Source organism: Rhinatrema bivittatum, chromosome 2 (genome assembly GCF_901001135.1).
Source record: "Rhinatrema bivittatum chromosome 2, aRhiBiv1.1, whole genome shotgun sequence".
Classification (NCBI taxonomy): Eukaryota; Metazoa; Chordata; class Amphibia; order Gymnophiona; family Rhinatrematidae; genus Rhinatrema; species Rhinatrema bivittatum.
In genome coordinates this window covers 512883365-512898870 of record NC_042616.1, presented here as the reverse complement: position 1 = coordinate 512898870, position 15506 = coordinate 512883365, and the positions used below count along the sequence as shown (strand labels likewise).

The 15506-nt window shown below is 45.6% G+C and overlaps 1 protein-coding gene across 3 annotated transcripts in view; it reads left to right on the top strand.

The window, feature by feature from the left end:
- DEK (DEK proto-oncogene) overlaps positions 1-15506 on the top strand; it is a 213427-nt gene that overhangs the window by 67639 nt on the left and 130282 nt on the right. The gene's annotated exons all lie outside the window — the stretch shown is intronic.

Genomic DNA, 15506 nt, shown 5'->3' with positions numbered 1-15506 from the left:
ATTAAATTATACAGTAGTCAAAAAATAATAAAATACATACGAATCCTTCAATATCAAACTAGTAATAGGGTTAAAAAATAAAATAAAATCTCGTAGCTATTTTTTAATTCACAGGGTAAATCTATTAGAATCATTCTGTCGTGGTGAAAGCTTGCGTGTACAGCCATGTTTTTAGTTGCTTCTTAAAAGACTGAATATTCTCCTCTAAACGTAGCTCAAGTGGGAGAGAATTCCACAATTTAGGGCCAGCTATTGAGAGGGCCCTTTCCCTAACTGCATTTGGACTGATCTAGTTGTGTTCAAGGAAAGAAAACTAGCAGGCAAGAACCTCATTTTTCTGTAGCATGCTGCTCCTATTGCTGCCCACCATCCTGCTTCATAGTAGGGTGGTGTTCCCTGAGTGATGTGCAATTGAGTTTACATTAAAGGATACTTAGCTTCAGACTAATTCTATATTTTAGTTTTGTCAGACCACAAAACGTTTTGCCAAATGGCTACAGCATCCCTTGAGCATTACACTGCATATTTCAAATGAGATTCAAGGTGGGTTTTCTTTAGTAATGGCATCTTTCTTGCCACCCTACCATACAGGCCAAATTTGTGGCATGCTTAGGATGTTGTCACACGCAGACATTGTAGGTATTCCAAAGTTGTCTTTTGGCCTCTTGGTTGGCTCATTGATCAGTCTCCTCTTTGCTCAATCTAGTTTAGAGTGATAGCCTAGTTTAGGCAGGGTCTTGGTGGTGCCATATACTCTCCACTTGTTAATAATAATCTTGATCATTCGCCAAGGGATATTCAAGAATTTTGAAACGCTTTTATACCTCTTCCCTGATCTTTCTTTCCAGAACTTTGTCTCTGAGTTCTTTTGACAGCAAGTTGGTGTTCATGGTTGGGTTTTTGCTTTGAAATTCACTACAGAGTAGCGAACCAACAAGCTACAGAATTTTTCCTGCCTTATGAATCAGTATAGCTTAACACAGATGGGGCCAATTAACTTGGTGTGTGCTTTTGAAGGTAATTGGTCACACAAGAGTTTTAAGTATTTAGGGTTGCTACAGAAATACAAGGAAGGAGCCTTACCCAGCTTATCCATGTTATTTTTACTTTTATATTCTAAAGAATTCCAGAATATATTTTTATCCCAGGACAAGCAAGATGCTAGTCCTCACATATGGGTGACGTCATTCACGGAGCCCTAATGCGGGAAAACTTCTGGCAAAGTTTCTAGAAGCTTTTAACTGGCAGCCTGGGGCTACTGAGCATGCCCGGCATGCCATGATATTCCCTGCCACAGGGGTCTCACTTCAGTCTTCTTTTTTCCGCACTGCTAACTACATCGCAGTCACAGGAGCCCTGTGAGGTTTTCTTCACAACTTGACAAAAATTTAGTGTCAAATTTGCCCATTACAGGTCTAATTCGCTTTGTCACCGGCCGATGACAAATACCATATTTTTCGCTAAAGAAAATACCTACTTTCCATCGACGGATGTCGACTGAAAAAACTTCAGGCTTCAAAAAGTGCCCGGCCTGCAACCGTACAATGTCCATAACGGACCCGCATACCGAATGCGTTCGGTGCCTTGGCGGAGACCATGACATCGCTGCCTGTTCAAAATGCCAGGAAATGACGGTAAAAGGCAGAAAACTCCGCCAAGAAAAAATGGCACAAATTTTCCAAATTCAATCAGGGCCTTCACCGACGACTTCCACAAAATCTTCGCCGGTAGGCATAACAAAGAAGATACTGATCAAGAAAAGACTTCCGGAGGGTTCGGGGGATGCCTCCTCTCCAACACCCTCCGCATCATCGACAAGGTCGGTATCTGAGCCACGTTCATAAGAACATAAGAACATAAGAAAATGCCATACTGGGTCAGACCAAGGGTCCATCAAGCCCAGCATCCTGTTTCCAACAGTGGCCAATCCAGGTCATAAGAACCTGGCAAGTACCCAAAAACTAAGTCTATTCCATGTTACTGTTGCTAATGGCAGTGGCTATTCTCTAAGTGAACTTAATAGCATGTAATGGACTTCTCCTCCAAGAACTTATCCAATCCTTTTTTAAACACAGCTATACTAACTGCACTGACCACATCCCCTGGTAACAAATTCCAGAGTTTAATTGTGCGTTGAGTAAAAAAGAACTTTCTCAGATTAGTTTTAAATGTGCCCCATGCTAACTTCATGGAGTGCCCCCTAGTCTTTCTACTATCCGAAAGAGTAAATAACCGATTCACATCTACCCGTTCTAGACCTCTCATGATTTTAAACACCTCTATCATATCCCCCCTCAGTCGTCTCTTCTCCAAGCTGAAAAGTCCTAACCTCTTTAGTCTTTCCTCGTAGGGAAGCTGTTCCATTCCCCTTATCATTTTGGTAGCCCTTCTCTGTACCTTCTCCATCGCAATTATATCTTTTTTGAGATGCGGCGACCAGAACTGTACACAGTATTCAAGGTGTGGTCTCACCATGGAGCGATACAGAGGCATTATGACATTTTCCGTTTTATTCACCATTCCCTTTCTAATAATTCCCAACATTCTGTTTGCTTTTTTGACTGCCGCAGCACACTGAACCGACGATTTCAATGTGTTATCCACTATGACACCTAGATCTCTTTCTTGGGTTGTAGCACCTAATATGGAACCTAACATTGTGTAATTATAGCATGGGTTATTTTTCCCTATATGCATTACCTTGCATTTATCCACATTTCAAAGTATAAACACAGATGGCATCGATCGATTCCACTGCTTCCGCCGCCGGAGGAACCGATCCCTAAGAAGCAAAGGATTTCCTCTACTTCGGTGCCATCGGTTCCGGAATCGATACCATCTACATCACAGCAAGTATCAACTTCGATGACTGACTTGACTGCTTTAATAAAACAGATAGTCACTGATGCCTTGCAGCATCAAATTCCAGCGTCATCGCCGATGCCGACCACCGTGTCGATGCCGACAACCCTGTCTGCCGACGGAATCGTCGATGTCTCTGCCTTCGATACTGGCTTCACAGCCATTGCCGGTGACTCTGCCGATGATGCCGGCAAATACACCGATGCCAGCGATGACTTCATCGATTCCGCTGATGACTTCTTCGATGATGGTTCCATTTTCATTACACGCACCATCGATGCCATCGGTTCCTTCACAATTTCCGATGCCTTCTATGCCTGCCAGACCTATTTCATCGATGATTCCAATATCGATGTTCACCTTCCATACTTCATCGATGCCACCTATGTCACAATCGATGTCTCTCTATACAATGGCACCGTCTAAATCACCTGTATCAAGGAAAACATCTTCCACTCAAAAGTCATCGGGGAAATTTAAACACTCTTCATATCCAGCTATCTCCACAGCTCCAGATAATTCCACTTCTGAAGCACAATTACATAGCATCCTCACTAAAAGGTATCAAGACCTCCTAGCTTCATTGCCCATAGCACCTGGACAAGAAGAAGAGGACAGAGAGCAATCACCGGACCCTCAAGATCCCTTACAAGGACCTTCAGGGGTACCTCCTCCTCAGAGGCCGGAACCTCCTCAGTATCACCTTCCTACTTCTGATACTTGGTCAGACACGGAATCTGAGCATTCCTCAGATTTCTTGTCTGAGGCTTCTCCACCTCAAGCCAAAAAGCAGTCACCTCCAGAGGACCTTTCATTTTCCTCTTTTATACAAGAAATGTCTGAGTCCATACCCTTCCAACTCCAGGCTGAAAAGGATGAGAGGCAGCAGACGCTTGAAATTTTACAATTTGTAGATCCTCCTAAGCACAATCTAGCCATTCCAGTGCACGAAGTGCTATTACAGCTTCAGCAGAGGATATGGGAACATCCATGCACAACCCCTGCTGTAAACAGGAGAGTAGACTACTTATCTCGTTCAAGCAGCCCCAGGATTTGAGAAACCTCAACTTCCTCACAATTCCCTGGTTGTGGAATCCCGCAGATCTAGGACTCATGCCTCAATCCCTCCGGGAAAGGACAGTAGATTTTTAGATTTAATGGGCAGAAAAATCTACCAGGGAGCCATGCTCAACTCAAAAATTGCTGCATATCAGCTCTACATGACGCATCACCAGAGGAATCTCTGGAAACAAATTGAAGAGTTTCTATCCTCTCTGCCTCAGCAACAACAGGAGGCAGCACAACAGATTATCCAAAAGGGTTTGGATGCAGGAAAGCATGAGGTAAGAGCAGCCTATGATGCTTTTGAAACCTCATCTAGAACAGCAGCATCCGGCATCAGTGCAAGAAGGTGGGCCTGGCTAAAGGCTTCAGATTTACGCCCTGAAGTCCAGGACAAATTAGTAGACCTTCCCTGTCAGGGAGATAATTTGTTTGGCACTAAAGTGCAGGATGCCATTGCTCAGCTCCGAGAGCATTCGGAAACATTGAAGCAACTCTCAACGTTACCTCATGACCCTGCAACTCACATAACTCGCAGACCACCACATAGAGAGGCTAAACGTCCCTTCTATCGACCGAAGAGATACTATCCTCCGGCCTCTAGGTCAAGAGCTCCAAGGTCTCAACAACGGCCGCAACAGAGACAACAACGGTCTGCAAGGCCACAACCACCTCCTCAAACAGGTTCTACATCGGGCTTTTGAAATCAATTTCAGAGCACAAAGCCAATTTCCCAACCCATTTCCCACCTTACCAGTTGGAGGGAGAATTTCCCATTTCTACAAAGAATGGACAACAATAACAACCGATCATTGGGTCCTGTCCATAGTTCATCAAGGCTACCGCCTAGACTTCTTATCTCTCCCTCAGGAGTTTCCACCACAAAACTCCCATCTCAATCACATACCTCAGTTACAAACAGAATTATCTGCTCTTCTGAAGGCAAAAGCTGTGGAACACGTACCACACACGCTCAGAAGGGAAGAGGATTCTATTCCCGGTATTTCCTAATTCCAAAGAAAACCGGAGGCCTACGTCCCATTCTAGATCTCAGAAATCTCAACAAATTCTTAAGAAAAGAAAAATTCAGGATGGTTTCGCTAGGCACCATGCTTCCACTAATACAAAAGGGAGATTGGCTTTGTTCTCTGGATCTTCAAGATGCATACACACACATTCCTATATTCCCGCCTCATCGCAAGTATCTGCGATTCACAGTAGGACATCAGTATTTCCAATACCGAGTGTTACCATTCGGCCTGGCTTCAGCTCCCAGAGTATTCACCAAATGCCTGGCAGTGATAGCGGGACATTTGCACAAACGAGGTGTTCATGTTTTTCCTTATCTCGACGATTGGCTAATCAAAAGTCAATCACAACAAGGAGCAGTAAATTCTCTGCATTACACGATAAAATTACTTCACAAGCTGGGATTCCTCATCAATTATCAAAAATCCCACCTAAGCCCTTCTTATCTACTCCAGTTCGTAGGAGCAGAATTAAACACAAAGCTTGCACAGGCTTTTCTTCCAGAAGATCGTACACTCACACTGTCCCGGTTGGCGTATTCAATTTCCATACAAAAACAAGCAACAGCTCATCAATTTCTGATCTTACTAGGCCACATGGCTTCAACGGTTCACGTCACTCCTATAGCGAGACTTGCCATGAGACTAACCCAATGGACTCTTCGATCACAATGGATCCAAGCCATTCAACCACTACATTATCAAATCCAAGTCACCCACCAACTACGCTCTTCGCTACAATGGTGGACAATCAAGGACAATTTACGCAAGGGCCTACCCTTCCAAAAACCGGTCCCTCAGATTACATTAACTACAGATGCATCCACCTTGGGGTGGGGAGCTCACATAAACTCTCTTCAAACTCAAGGAACTTGGACAAAACTCGAAGCCACATATCAAATCAATTTTCTGGAACTTCGAGCTATACGTTATGCGCTACATGCGTTCAAGGACTGCCTTTCACACAAGACTGTACTGATCCAAACAGACAATACGGTAGCCATGTGGTACATCAACAAACAGGGAGGTACGGGCTCGTATCTCCTTTGTCAAGAAGCTGCACAAATTTGGGACTGGGCCTTGAGTCACTCAATGTTCCTACAGGCCACTTATCTAGCAGGAATTCAAAATGTACTAGCAGACCGACTCAGTCGCCAGTTCCAACCACACGAGTGGTCCCTGAATCCCTCGATAGCGACCAAGATATTCCAACGTTGGGGACAACCAACAACAGACCTCTTTGCGTCGCATCTGAATCACAAAGTGGACAACTTCTGTTCTCTACATAAACAGAAGAACCAGCCAGCCAAGGACGCTTTTGCTCGCCCTTGGAACTCAGGCCTACTATATGCATATCCTCCAATACCGCTTATCACCAAGACACTGGTGAAGCTACAACAGGACAAAGGGTCCATGATACTCATAGCCCCATATTGGCCTCGACAAGTATGGTTTCCCACACTGCTAGACCTTTCAGTCAGGGATCCAATACGTCTGGGAGTAGCTCCCAATCTCATAACTCAGGATCAGGGTCGGTTGCACCATCCCAACCTTCAATCCCTATCCCTGACAGCATGGATGTTGAAAGCTTAATCCTACAACCACTCAATCTTTCAACTAATGTTTCTCAAGTGCTTATAGCTTCCCGCAAACCTTCCACAAGAATTATTCTTTCAAATGGAAACGATTCACTTTGTGGTGCAAGCAAAACAATATTGATCCTTTCATTTGCCCCACTACTGCTCTTCTAGACTATTTGTACCATCTTTCAGACTCTGGTCTTCAGACTTCCTCAATCAGAGTACATTTGAGCGCAATCTCAGCTTATCATAACAAGATAGGAGATGCACCTATATCTACACAACCTCTCGTCAGTAGGTTTATGAGAGGTCTAACTCACCTTAAACCACCAATTTGGCCTCCAGCCACACAATGGGACCTGAATCTGGTTTTAACAGCATTGATGCGTTCTCCCTTTGAACCCATACATTCCTGTGATTTTAAGTTTCTCACATGGAAGACTATCTTTCTTATAGCCATTACATCAGCTAGAAGGGTTAGTGAGTTACAAGCACTAGTCACTTATGAACCTTATACAAAGTTCCTACATGACAGAGTGGTACTCCGAACACACCCAAAATTCCTTCCTAAGGTAGTTACAGAGTTCCACTTAAATCAATCCATAGTTCTACCCACATTCTTTCCAAGACCTCATTCTCACCAAGGGGAAAGAGCTTTGCACACTTTGGACTGCAAATGTGCGTTATCTTTTTATCTGAATCGCACTACGTCCCTCAGAAAATCCAATCAGCTTTTTGTATCTTATGATCCAAATAAGCCAGGTAAAGCAGTGGGAAAGCATACTCTATCCAATTGGTTAGCAGATTGTATACAGTTTTGCTATGAAAAAGCAGGCCTTCCTCTCCAAGGGCGAGTAAAGGCGCATTCAGTAAGAGCAATGTCAACTTCAGTAGCACATTTTCGTTCAGTGCCAATCATTGACATCTGTAAAGCAGCAACATGGAGTTCTCTTCACACCTTTGCAGCTCATTACTGTTTGGACAAGGAAGGACGACAAGATTCCGCCTATGGACAATCTGTCTTAAGGAACTTGTTTCCAGTTTAATCCCAACTCCTTCTACAACCAACCTGCTGTGATCTTCGGCTGCATCATTTCCTCAAAAACGCATCACTGCTACCTCCATGGACAATGACTCAGCCTCTAGCTTGCTAATCACCCATATGTGAGGACTAGCATCCTGCTTGTCCTGGGATAAAGCAAAATTGCTTACCTTGTAATAGGTGTTATCCCAGGACAGCAGGATGTAGTCCTCACAGAACCCACCCGCCACCCCGCGGAGTTGGGCCTCAGTTTTTTATTAGTTTATTTAGCTAACGCTTATTGCTACAAACCAGACTGAAGTGAGACCCCTGTGGCAGGGAATATCATGGCATGCCGGGCATGCTCAGTAGCCCCAGGCTGCCAGTTAAAAGCTTCTAGAAACTTTGCCAGAAGTTTTCCCGCATTAGGGCTCCGAGAATGACGTCACCCATATGTGAGGACCACATCCTGCTGTCCTGTGATAACACCTATTACAAGGTAAGCAATTTTGCTTTCTTTTAGCAGTTGTGGCATAGAATATATGGTCAAACATACACAATATGTGGGGATTAATTAATTATGTTTTAACATTTCATCCGTTTGTTTTTCACCTGGAACAAATAGTTTTAATACATTTTACTTCCGGTCTATAAGGCCAACAAAATGTGAACATTTTTGGAATGGGATGTAGGTTTCTTATAACCAGTGCATGAAAAACAGAGGGGGCAAGCTAGCTACACAATAAACTTACAAAAGAGAAGGATAAACAAACTAAAAAAAATATTTATATACCAAAAAATGCTCACATTCAATCATTGCCACACACAGCTTAATTTTAAATTTTTAAGAAAACGGGCATCAAATGGATATCACCAAATTACATTTTATACTCTCAACTCCATGTCCTGACCATCATCATGTGCCCGAAATGTCCAACTTTATTTATACTGATGAAACAAGAGGGTAGGTTGTCTAAGAAAGCTGTCAGGGCAACAAAGTGGATAGACACCGTATAGTCCAAAAATAACCTTTTTATTGAGTGGAGACAATATATTCAAACAAACGCCTGACTCTGGCTGAGTTTCGCCCCGCCAGGGGCTGCCTCAGGGGCTGTATGAAGAAGTTCTTTTTTGAAAATGCTTTTTGTGAAACAAACTTCATTACACATTTGCTACAGCAGAATCGTTATCGCTCGCATTCTCCGCTCAGGTTGTGGACCCGAGTGATAACGATTCTGCTGTAGCAAATGTGTAATGAAGTTTGTTTCACAAAAAGCATTTTCAAAAAGAACTTCTTCATACAGCCCCTGAGGCAGCCCCTGGCGGGGCGAAACTCGGCCAGAGTCGGGCGTTTGTTTGAATATATTGTCTCCACTCAATAAAAAGGTTATTTTTGGACTATACGGTGTCTATCCACTTTGTTGCCCTGACAACTTTATTTATATCCTTTTTAGTTTATCTTACACAATGAAAACTGTTTAGTGTATTAAAAAAAAGTTCTTCAAACAATTTCAATGTACCAGAAAAACAGGATGAGCAATCAGTAAATTTAGTTGTACTTAACTTCTAAGTGAATTTTTCATCTCATTCAAGATGGAATAACTTTAGAAACTCCCGACATAAATCTGATGTTGATGTTTTGACTGGAGTTGCATTGGGAGACCTACAGATTTTAAAATTTTAAATAAATATTTGTTTTTGTCATGTCTTTACAATTTGTTCTTTTAAGTTGTTTCCTAGTATGTAGCCAGTAGATGGAGACCTAGTCAGATTTAAATGCTGATGTCACCCTAGGTATACCCCTGCAGTGACTTCGGCCCTCCAGTATTCTCGGTCTCCTGCAGATGGTGGACATACCTCTCCCTATGGGAATTGTTGTATTTTTGGAAGGAGAAATTTTACATTTAAATTGGAGAAAATAATCTAGCCCCGCTCTCCTGCGGTGATAAGAAAGGTCCCTCCCCCAGTTGAGAATTCCTGAGGCGATTTCCGAGATCTGTCAGAGGCATGCCTTGGTCCAGTAACCGGTTCCTGCCATGGACTTGTGCAGCTGAAAGGCAGTGTGCAAGAAGCCATGAGCGGAGGTGACAGCTAAAGCCCTCTCCCCCTGCAGCCGGAGACAGTCTCTCTCTACTCAGCCAGTAAACGCTGAGCCCAGATAAGCTTAGAAAAATTTTTTACAAATTCAGCGGTAATTGGAGGGATTTTCGGTAGGTTTTCCTCTGGTCTCTGTACTTGGCATGCCATACGGATGTCGTTCTCGCTCCCGTGGGGCTAAGGGGAATTGGGCTTCTGAGCAGGTTGAGCAGCCCCCGGTGGGCTAGGCCCCACTTTAGGCTTGGTCAGTACACTATGTGGCAGGCCACGTCGGCGCCAGCTTGCGCGCGTTGCTGTGCATGCAGTACTGCCCTCTGTAGGACATCTATATGTGCAGTGTTTTGGCTCTGCGCACGCGCTGTGCATGTAATGGCGCGTACATCCACGCACAATACAGGAAGCGCTGTGTGCACGGGCTGAGTGTGTGCCTTTTGGGAGCATAAATTTAAGTATGAGCCAATCAAATGCACAGTTACTGCCGCCAATGGCGCCGGCAACCAAGAAACCTAAGTGCCTTACTCTCTGTGTTTCTTGTCATATTAGGGCTTCACAGCGTGACCTGGATTGAAACTTGTGTCAGCACTATGAGGAAGTCCAAGGGGAGTTGGTCTCCCTGGACTTTGCTAAGCCGGCTCTTCCCATTCAGATGATGGGTTGGTCATTGCCTTAACTGGAAGTACTCCGAATCTGAGTACCTAACTGACTGGATCTACTGTGGGAGAGAGAGAAACACATCTGGACTCACCCCAGTTCTCCTTGGGCTAGGCATGGACCCGGTGGCCTCTTCTTGGGTGGAATTTTTCCACGGGCTACAAGCCTTTGTACAGGTGCAGTCTACTACCTTGCTTGCCCCTGCTGGATGGAACCCCAGCTGGTAACCTCTCCCATTCCTATTGGCAGACCGCGAGGCATGTCGCACCTGACCAAGGGTATCCCTATTAGGGACCCTGATGGCACAGATGAAGAGGAGGAGCCAGATCCTTTGGAAGAAGGGGAAATTCCCCCCAGGGTTGGAACCATATTGAACCATGTTATGGTTCTTTCATGGAGACGAATTGCCTGAAGACACTGGGAGTTCCTGGGACGGACTCTGATGGAACTAAAGAAGAATTCCATTCTGATTTCCCTGCAGAAAGTCTCTTGCTACTTTCCAGTACTGGAAGCCATCCAGGAGTTGATTGACCTGGAATGGGATGCCCCAGAAGCAAGCTTAAGGGGGCAGAGCATTAGAAGCTCTATACTTGCTGGACCCAGCAGTGAGAGAGCGTTTGTGTTTCCCTAAAGTGGATGCACTGGTCTGCGTCGTCTCTGAGTGAACTATCCCAGTGGAAGGAGAAGCGGCCTTAAAGGATGCGCACGATAGATGGATGGAGTCCATCCTTAAGCAAGCCTTTGATGCAGTAGCAGTGACCTAACAAATTGCTTCTTGTTGTGCCCTGGTAGCTAGTTTGTGCCTACTTCTTTCTCAGGAGATGGATGATTCGGGGGATGAATCCCAGAGTGGCTATGAATCCCGCCGCAGCCTTTTTAGCAGGCGTGGGCTCTGATTTAGTCCATACTTCAGCCAGAGGAGTGGCCTCAATGGTAGCAGCCAGAAGACAGCTATGACTGCGGAACTGGTAAGCCGACGCAACCTCCAAGGTCAACCGAACAAAGATACCCTTTAAAGAACCACTCCTATTCGGAAATGAATTGAATAAACTAGCCAGTAAATGGGGCAAATCTTCAGTTCCCCAACTACCGGAAGATAGGAGGAAGCAATTGCAGCACCCTTCGCCCAGGGGCTCCCAACGTTTTCGCTCCTACAGGAACTTGACATTTCAGAGGTCTCTGCCCTTTGGGAGAACTCAGTCCTTTCATAGTTGAAAGCACAAGAGAGGGGCAGGTTCCAGTTCAGGCTCGTCCCAAACGTCCTAATGAAATTTTACCAACCCACCTTTAGAACAAAGAGATAAGGGGTCGACTGTCTCTTTTACCAATGTTGGGTGAAGATTACTTCAGACAAATGGGTACTGGAAGTCATACAAGAAGGATATGCGCTGGAATTTTGCAGCACTCCTCGGGATGTATTCATGATGTTTCCTTACCTCTCCCAGCACAAAAAGGCAGTGGAGATTGCTTTTTTAAGGCTCCTCAGGACGAGGGCGGTAATCCCAGTACCTACACCCCAGGAAAATATAAGAACATAAGAAAATGCCATACTGGGTCAGACAAAGGGTCCATCAAGCCCAGCATCCTGTTTCCAACAGTGGCCAATCCAGGCCATAAGAACCTGGCAAGTACCCAAAAACTGTCTATTCCATGTTACCATTGCTAATGGCAGTGGCTATTCTCTAAGTGAACTTAATAGCAGGTAATGGACTTCTCCTCCAAGAACTTATCCAATCCTTTTTTAAACACAGCTATACTAACTGCACTAACCACATCCTCTGGCAACAAATTCCAGAGTTTAATTGTGCATTGAGTAAAAAAGAACTTTCTCCGATTAGTTTTAAATGTGCCCCATGCTAACTTCATGGAGTGCCCCCTAGTCTTTCTACTATCCGAAAGAGTAAATAACCGATTTACATCTACCCGTTCTAGACCTCTCATGATTTTAAACACCTCTATCATATCCCCCCTCAGCCGTCTCTTCTCCAAGCTGAAAAGTCCTAACCTCTTTAGTCTTTCCTCATAGGAGAGTTGTTCCATTCCCCTTATCATTTTGGTAGCCCTTCTCTGTACCTTCTCCATCGCAATTATATCTTTTTTGAGATGCGGCGACCAGAATTGTACACAGTATTCAAGGTGCGGTCTCACCGTGGAGCGATACAGAGGCATTATGACATGGGACATTATTCAATCTATTTCATCATACCCAAGAAGGAAGGTTCCTTTTGCCCTCTCCTGGACCTCAAGAATGTCAGTCGTCACCTACGAGTGAGTCATTTCTGCATGGAAACATTATGCTCCGTGATAATGTCCGTACAATCGGGAGAGTTCCTAATCTCTCTGGACCTATCCGAGGCCTACCTACATATTCCAGTCTGTCAGGAACACAAACGCTTCCTAAGCTTTGCGGTATTGGGTCACTATTATCAGTTCCGGGCATTGCCCTTTGTTCTGGGGGCAGTGGCTAGGCATTTTCCAAGGTTATGGTGGTCGTGGCAGCGGCGTTGAGAAGAGAAGGAATCCTGGTACACCCGTACTTGGACGACTGGTTGATGCATGCCAAGTCCGTGGAAGAGAGCATTCGGATGTCCAACAGGGTGATCTTCTCACTTCAGGAACTCTATTGGGTAGTAAACCTGGACAAGAGCAGTCTCAAGCCTTCCCAGTCCTTGGAGTATCTGGGAGTCTGGTTTGACACCAGGCAAGGCATGTCTTCCGACCACATCGATATGGAAGTTGATGTCCCAGGTGAGTCAGTTGATGAACATAATATGCCCGACAGTATGGCACTATCTCCAAGTTCTTGGCTTGATGACAGCAACCTTGGAAGTGCCGTGGACGAGAGAACACATGTGCCCACTTAAGCTCCCGCTGCTGTCATTTTGGAACCCACATTCTGAAGACTATTTAATTCGGCTCCACTTACCGATGGGAGTCCACTCTCACCTCCAGTGGTGGTTGCAGGAGGCTTATCTGAACAGAGGTTTATCCCTGTCCTCACCGAACTGGCTGGTTCTCACAACAGAGCCAAGTCTCCGGGGCTGGGGGGTTCACTGTCAGGAACTCATGGCCCAGGACCATTGGACGGAAGAAGAGGCCTTCTGGAACATCAATCACCTGGAAGCGCGGGCAGTAAGGCTGGCGTGCTTACAATTCAGCCACAATCTCCAGAGTCAAGCGGTCCGCGTAATTTCAGAAAACGCAACGACGATAGCTTACATCGATGCCAGGGAGGAACCAAGAGCCAGAAAGTGTTGCAGGAGATACATTTCCGCCACTCCATAAAGGCGGTCTATCTACAGATGATACTGGCCTCCCACATCACAGGAAAAGACATCAAAGCAGACTTTCTAAGCAGGGCGAGCCTGGATCCAGGAGAGTGGGTGCTGTTGGACAAAGCCTTTCAACTGATAGTAGATCGCTGGGCCCTCCCTGTCCATCAACCTGCTGGTCGCATCTCACAACATGAAGGTTCCTGATTCTCCAGTCACAGAAGAGATCCGTGGTCCCTGGGAATTGACTCCCTCGTTCAGCTCTGGCCGGGAAAAGAGTTACTGTATACCTTCCCTCCGTGGCCCCTGCTGGGCAGGGTCATTCGCGGAATCAAACACCACAGGGTTTGTAATCCTACTAGTAGCTCCAGAGTGGCCCAGGCATCCGTGGTATGTGGACATGCAGAGACTCCTGGTAGAGAACCCCCTGCACCTTCCACCGCATAAGGACCTGCTGCAGCAGGGCCCGTCCTTCACGAGAATCAGAGTCAAATATGACTTTTAGTCTGGCCCTTGAGAGGACTTTCCTGATGAAGCAAGGATATTCTACAGCGGTAAGTCACCTTACTTCGCGCTCGGAAGTTCTACACATCCCTAGCGTATGTGCATGTCTAGAGAGTATTTGAGGCCAGGTGCAAGGAATGCACTGTCCCCTTGGGCAGTCCAAATCCCACTTATTCTGGAATTTTTGCAGGACAGTTTAAATAAAGGTTTGGCCCTTTAATTCCTTGAAGGTGCAGGTAGCGGCTATCTCCTGTTTCAGGGGTGAGGTGAGTGGAGGCTCCCTGTCGGCTCACCCAGACATGATCCATTTTCTGAATGGCCTCCCCTGCGGTTGCCGGTTCTCTTGTGGAATCTTAATCCAGTATTGGAATTCTTGGCAGGTCCCGCTTTTCAGCTGCTGCGCAGTCTTTCCTTGCATTTATTTACCTTGAAAACGGTGTTCCTGGTGGTGTTATGCTCGGCGCGTCGCATCTCTGAATTGCAGGCATTGTGTTGGGAACTATTCCTCCAGATGACTCCAGGAGCGTTTCAGCTTCGTACCGCTCTATCCTTCTTGCCCAAGGTAGTCTCGGAGTTTCATTCGAATCAGACCATTTCGTTGCCATCCCTAGATAAACTCAAGGATGCGGAGGAATATCGCTTCCTCAGTCATTTGACTGTAGACTTTTGGTGCGGTATCTGGAAGTTTCAGAAATGGTCCGAAAGATGGACCGCCTGTTTATACTTCACAGTGGAAGGAAACAGGGTGAACCAGCTTCGCGAGCTACCATAGCTTGCTGGTTTAAGGAGGTGGTCATGGGAGCCTATGTGGAAGCAGGAAAGTCATTACCTTCTCAGGTTAAAGCTTATTCCACCAGGGTTCAGGCAGCCTCATGGGTGGAAGTTAGACTGCTCTCTCCCAATGTGCCGAGCGGCAGCGTGGTCCTCCTTGCACGCCTTCTCCAGGTTCTATCAGCTGAGAGTACAGGCTCGAGAGGGTGCAGCCTTTGCAAGAGTGGTGTTAACCAGACTGGGAACAGCCTCCCACCCCAAATGGTAGTAACTCTTTTTTGTACATCCCATTGGTCCTGAGTCCATCTGGCTACATACTAGGAAATGGCAGAATTACTTGCCTGATAATTTTGTTTTCCTTAGTGTAGACGGATGGTCTCAGCATTCCGCTCTTGGCTGCCCAAGAACGGTGCCAAGGAGTCACCCGTGGAGTGGATATCAAATCCAAGACATTACGGGTAAGCCTTCATCCAGTCCCTAGATCAGGGTATTTTCTTATTGGGGTTCAGTGTTTATGAATGGTAGAGTACAGTTACAGTTAATCGTGTTTTTAATCTTGTTTGTTCGCTATGTCCACAGTGGCTTTTGAAGAAAATACTTGGAGGGCTGAGGTCACTGCAGGAGTATATCTAGGGTGACATCAGCTTTGAAATCTGAC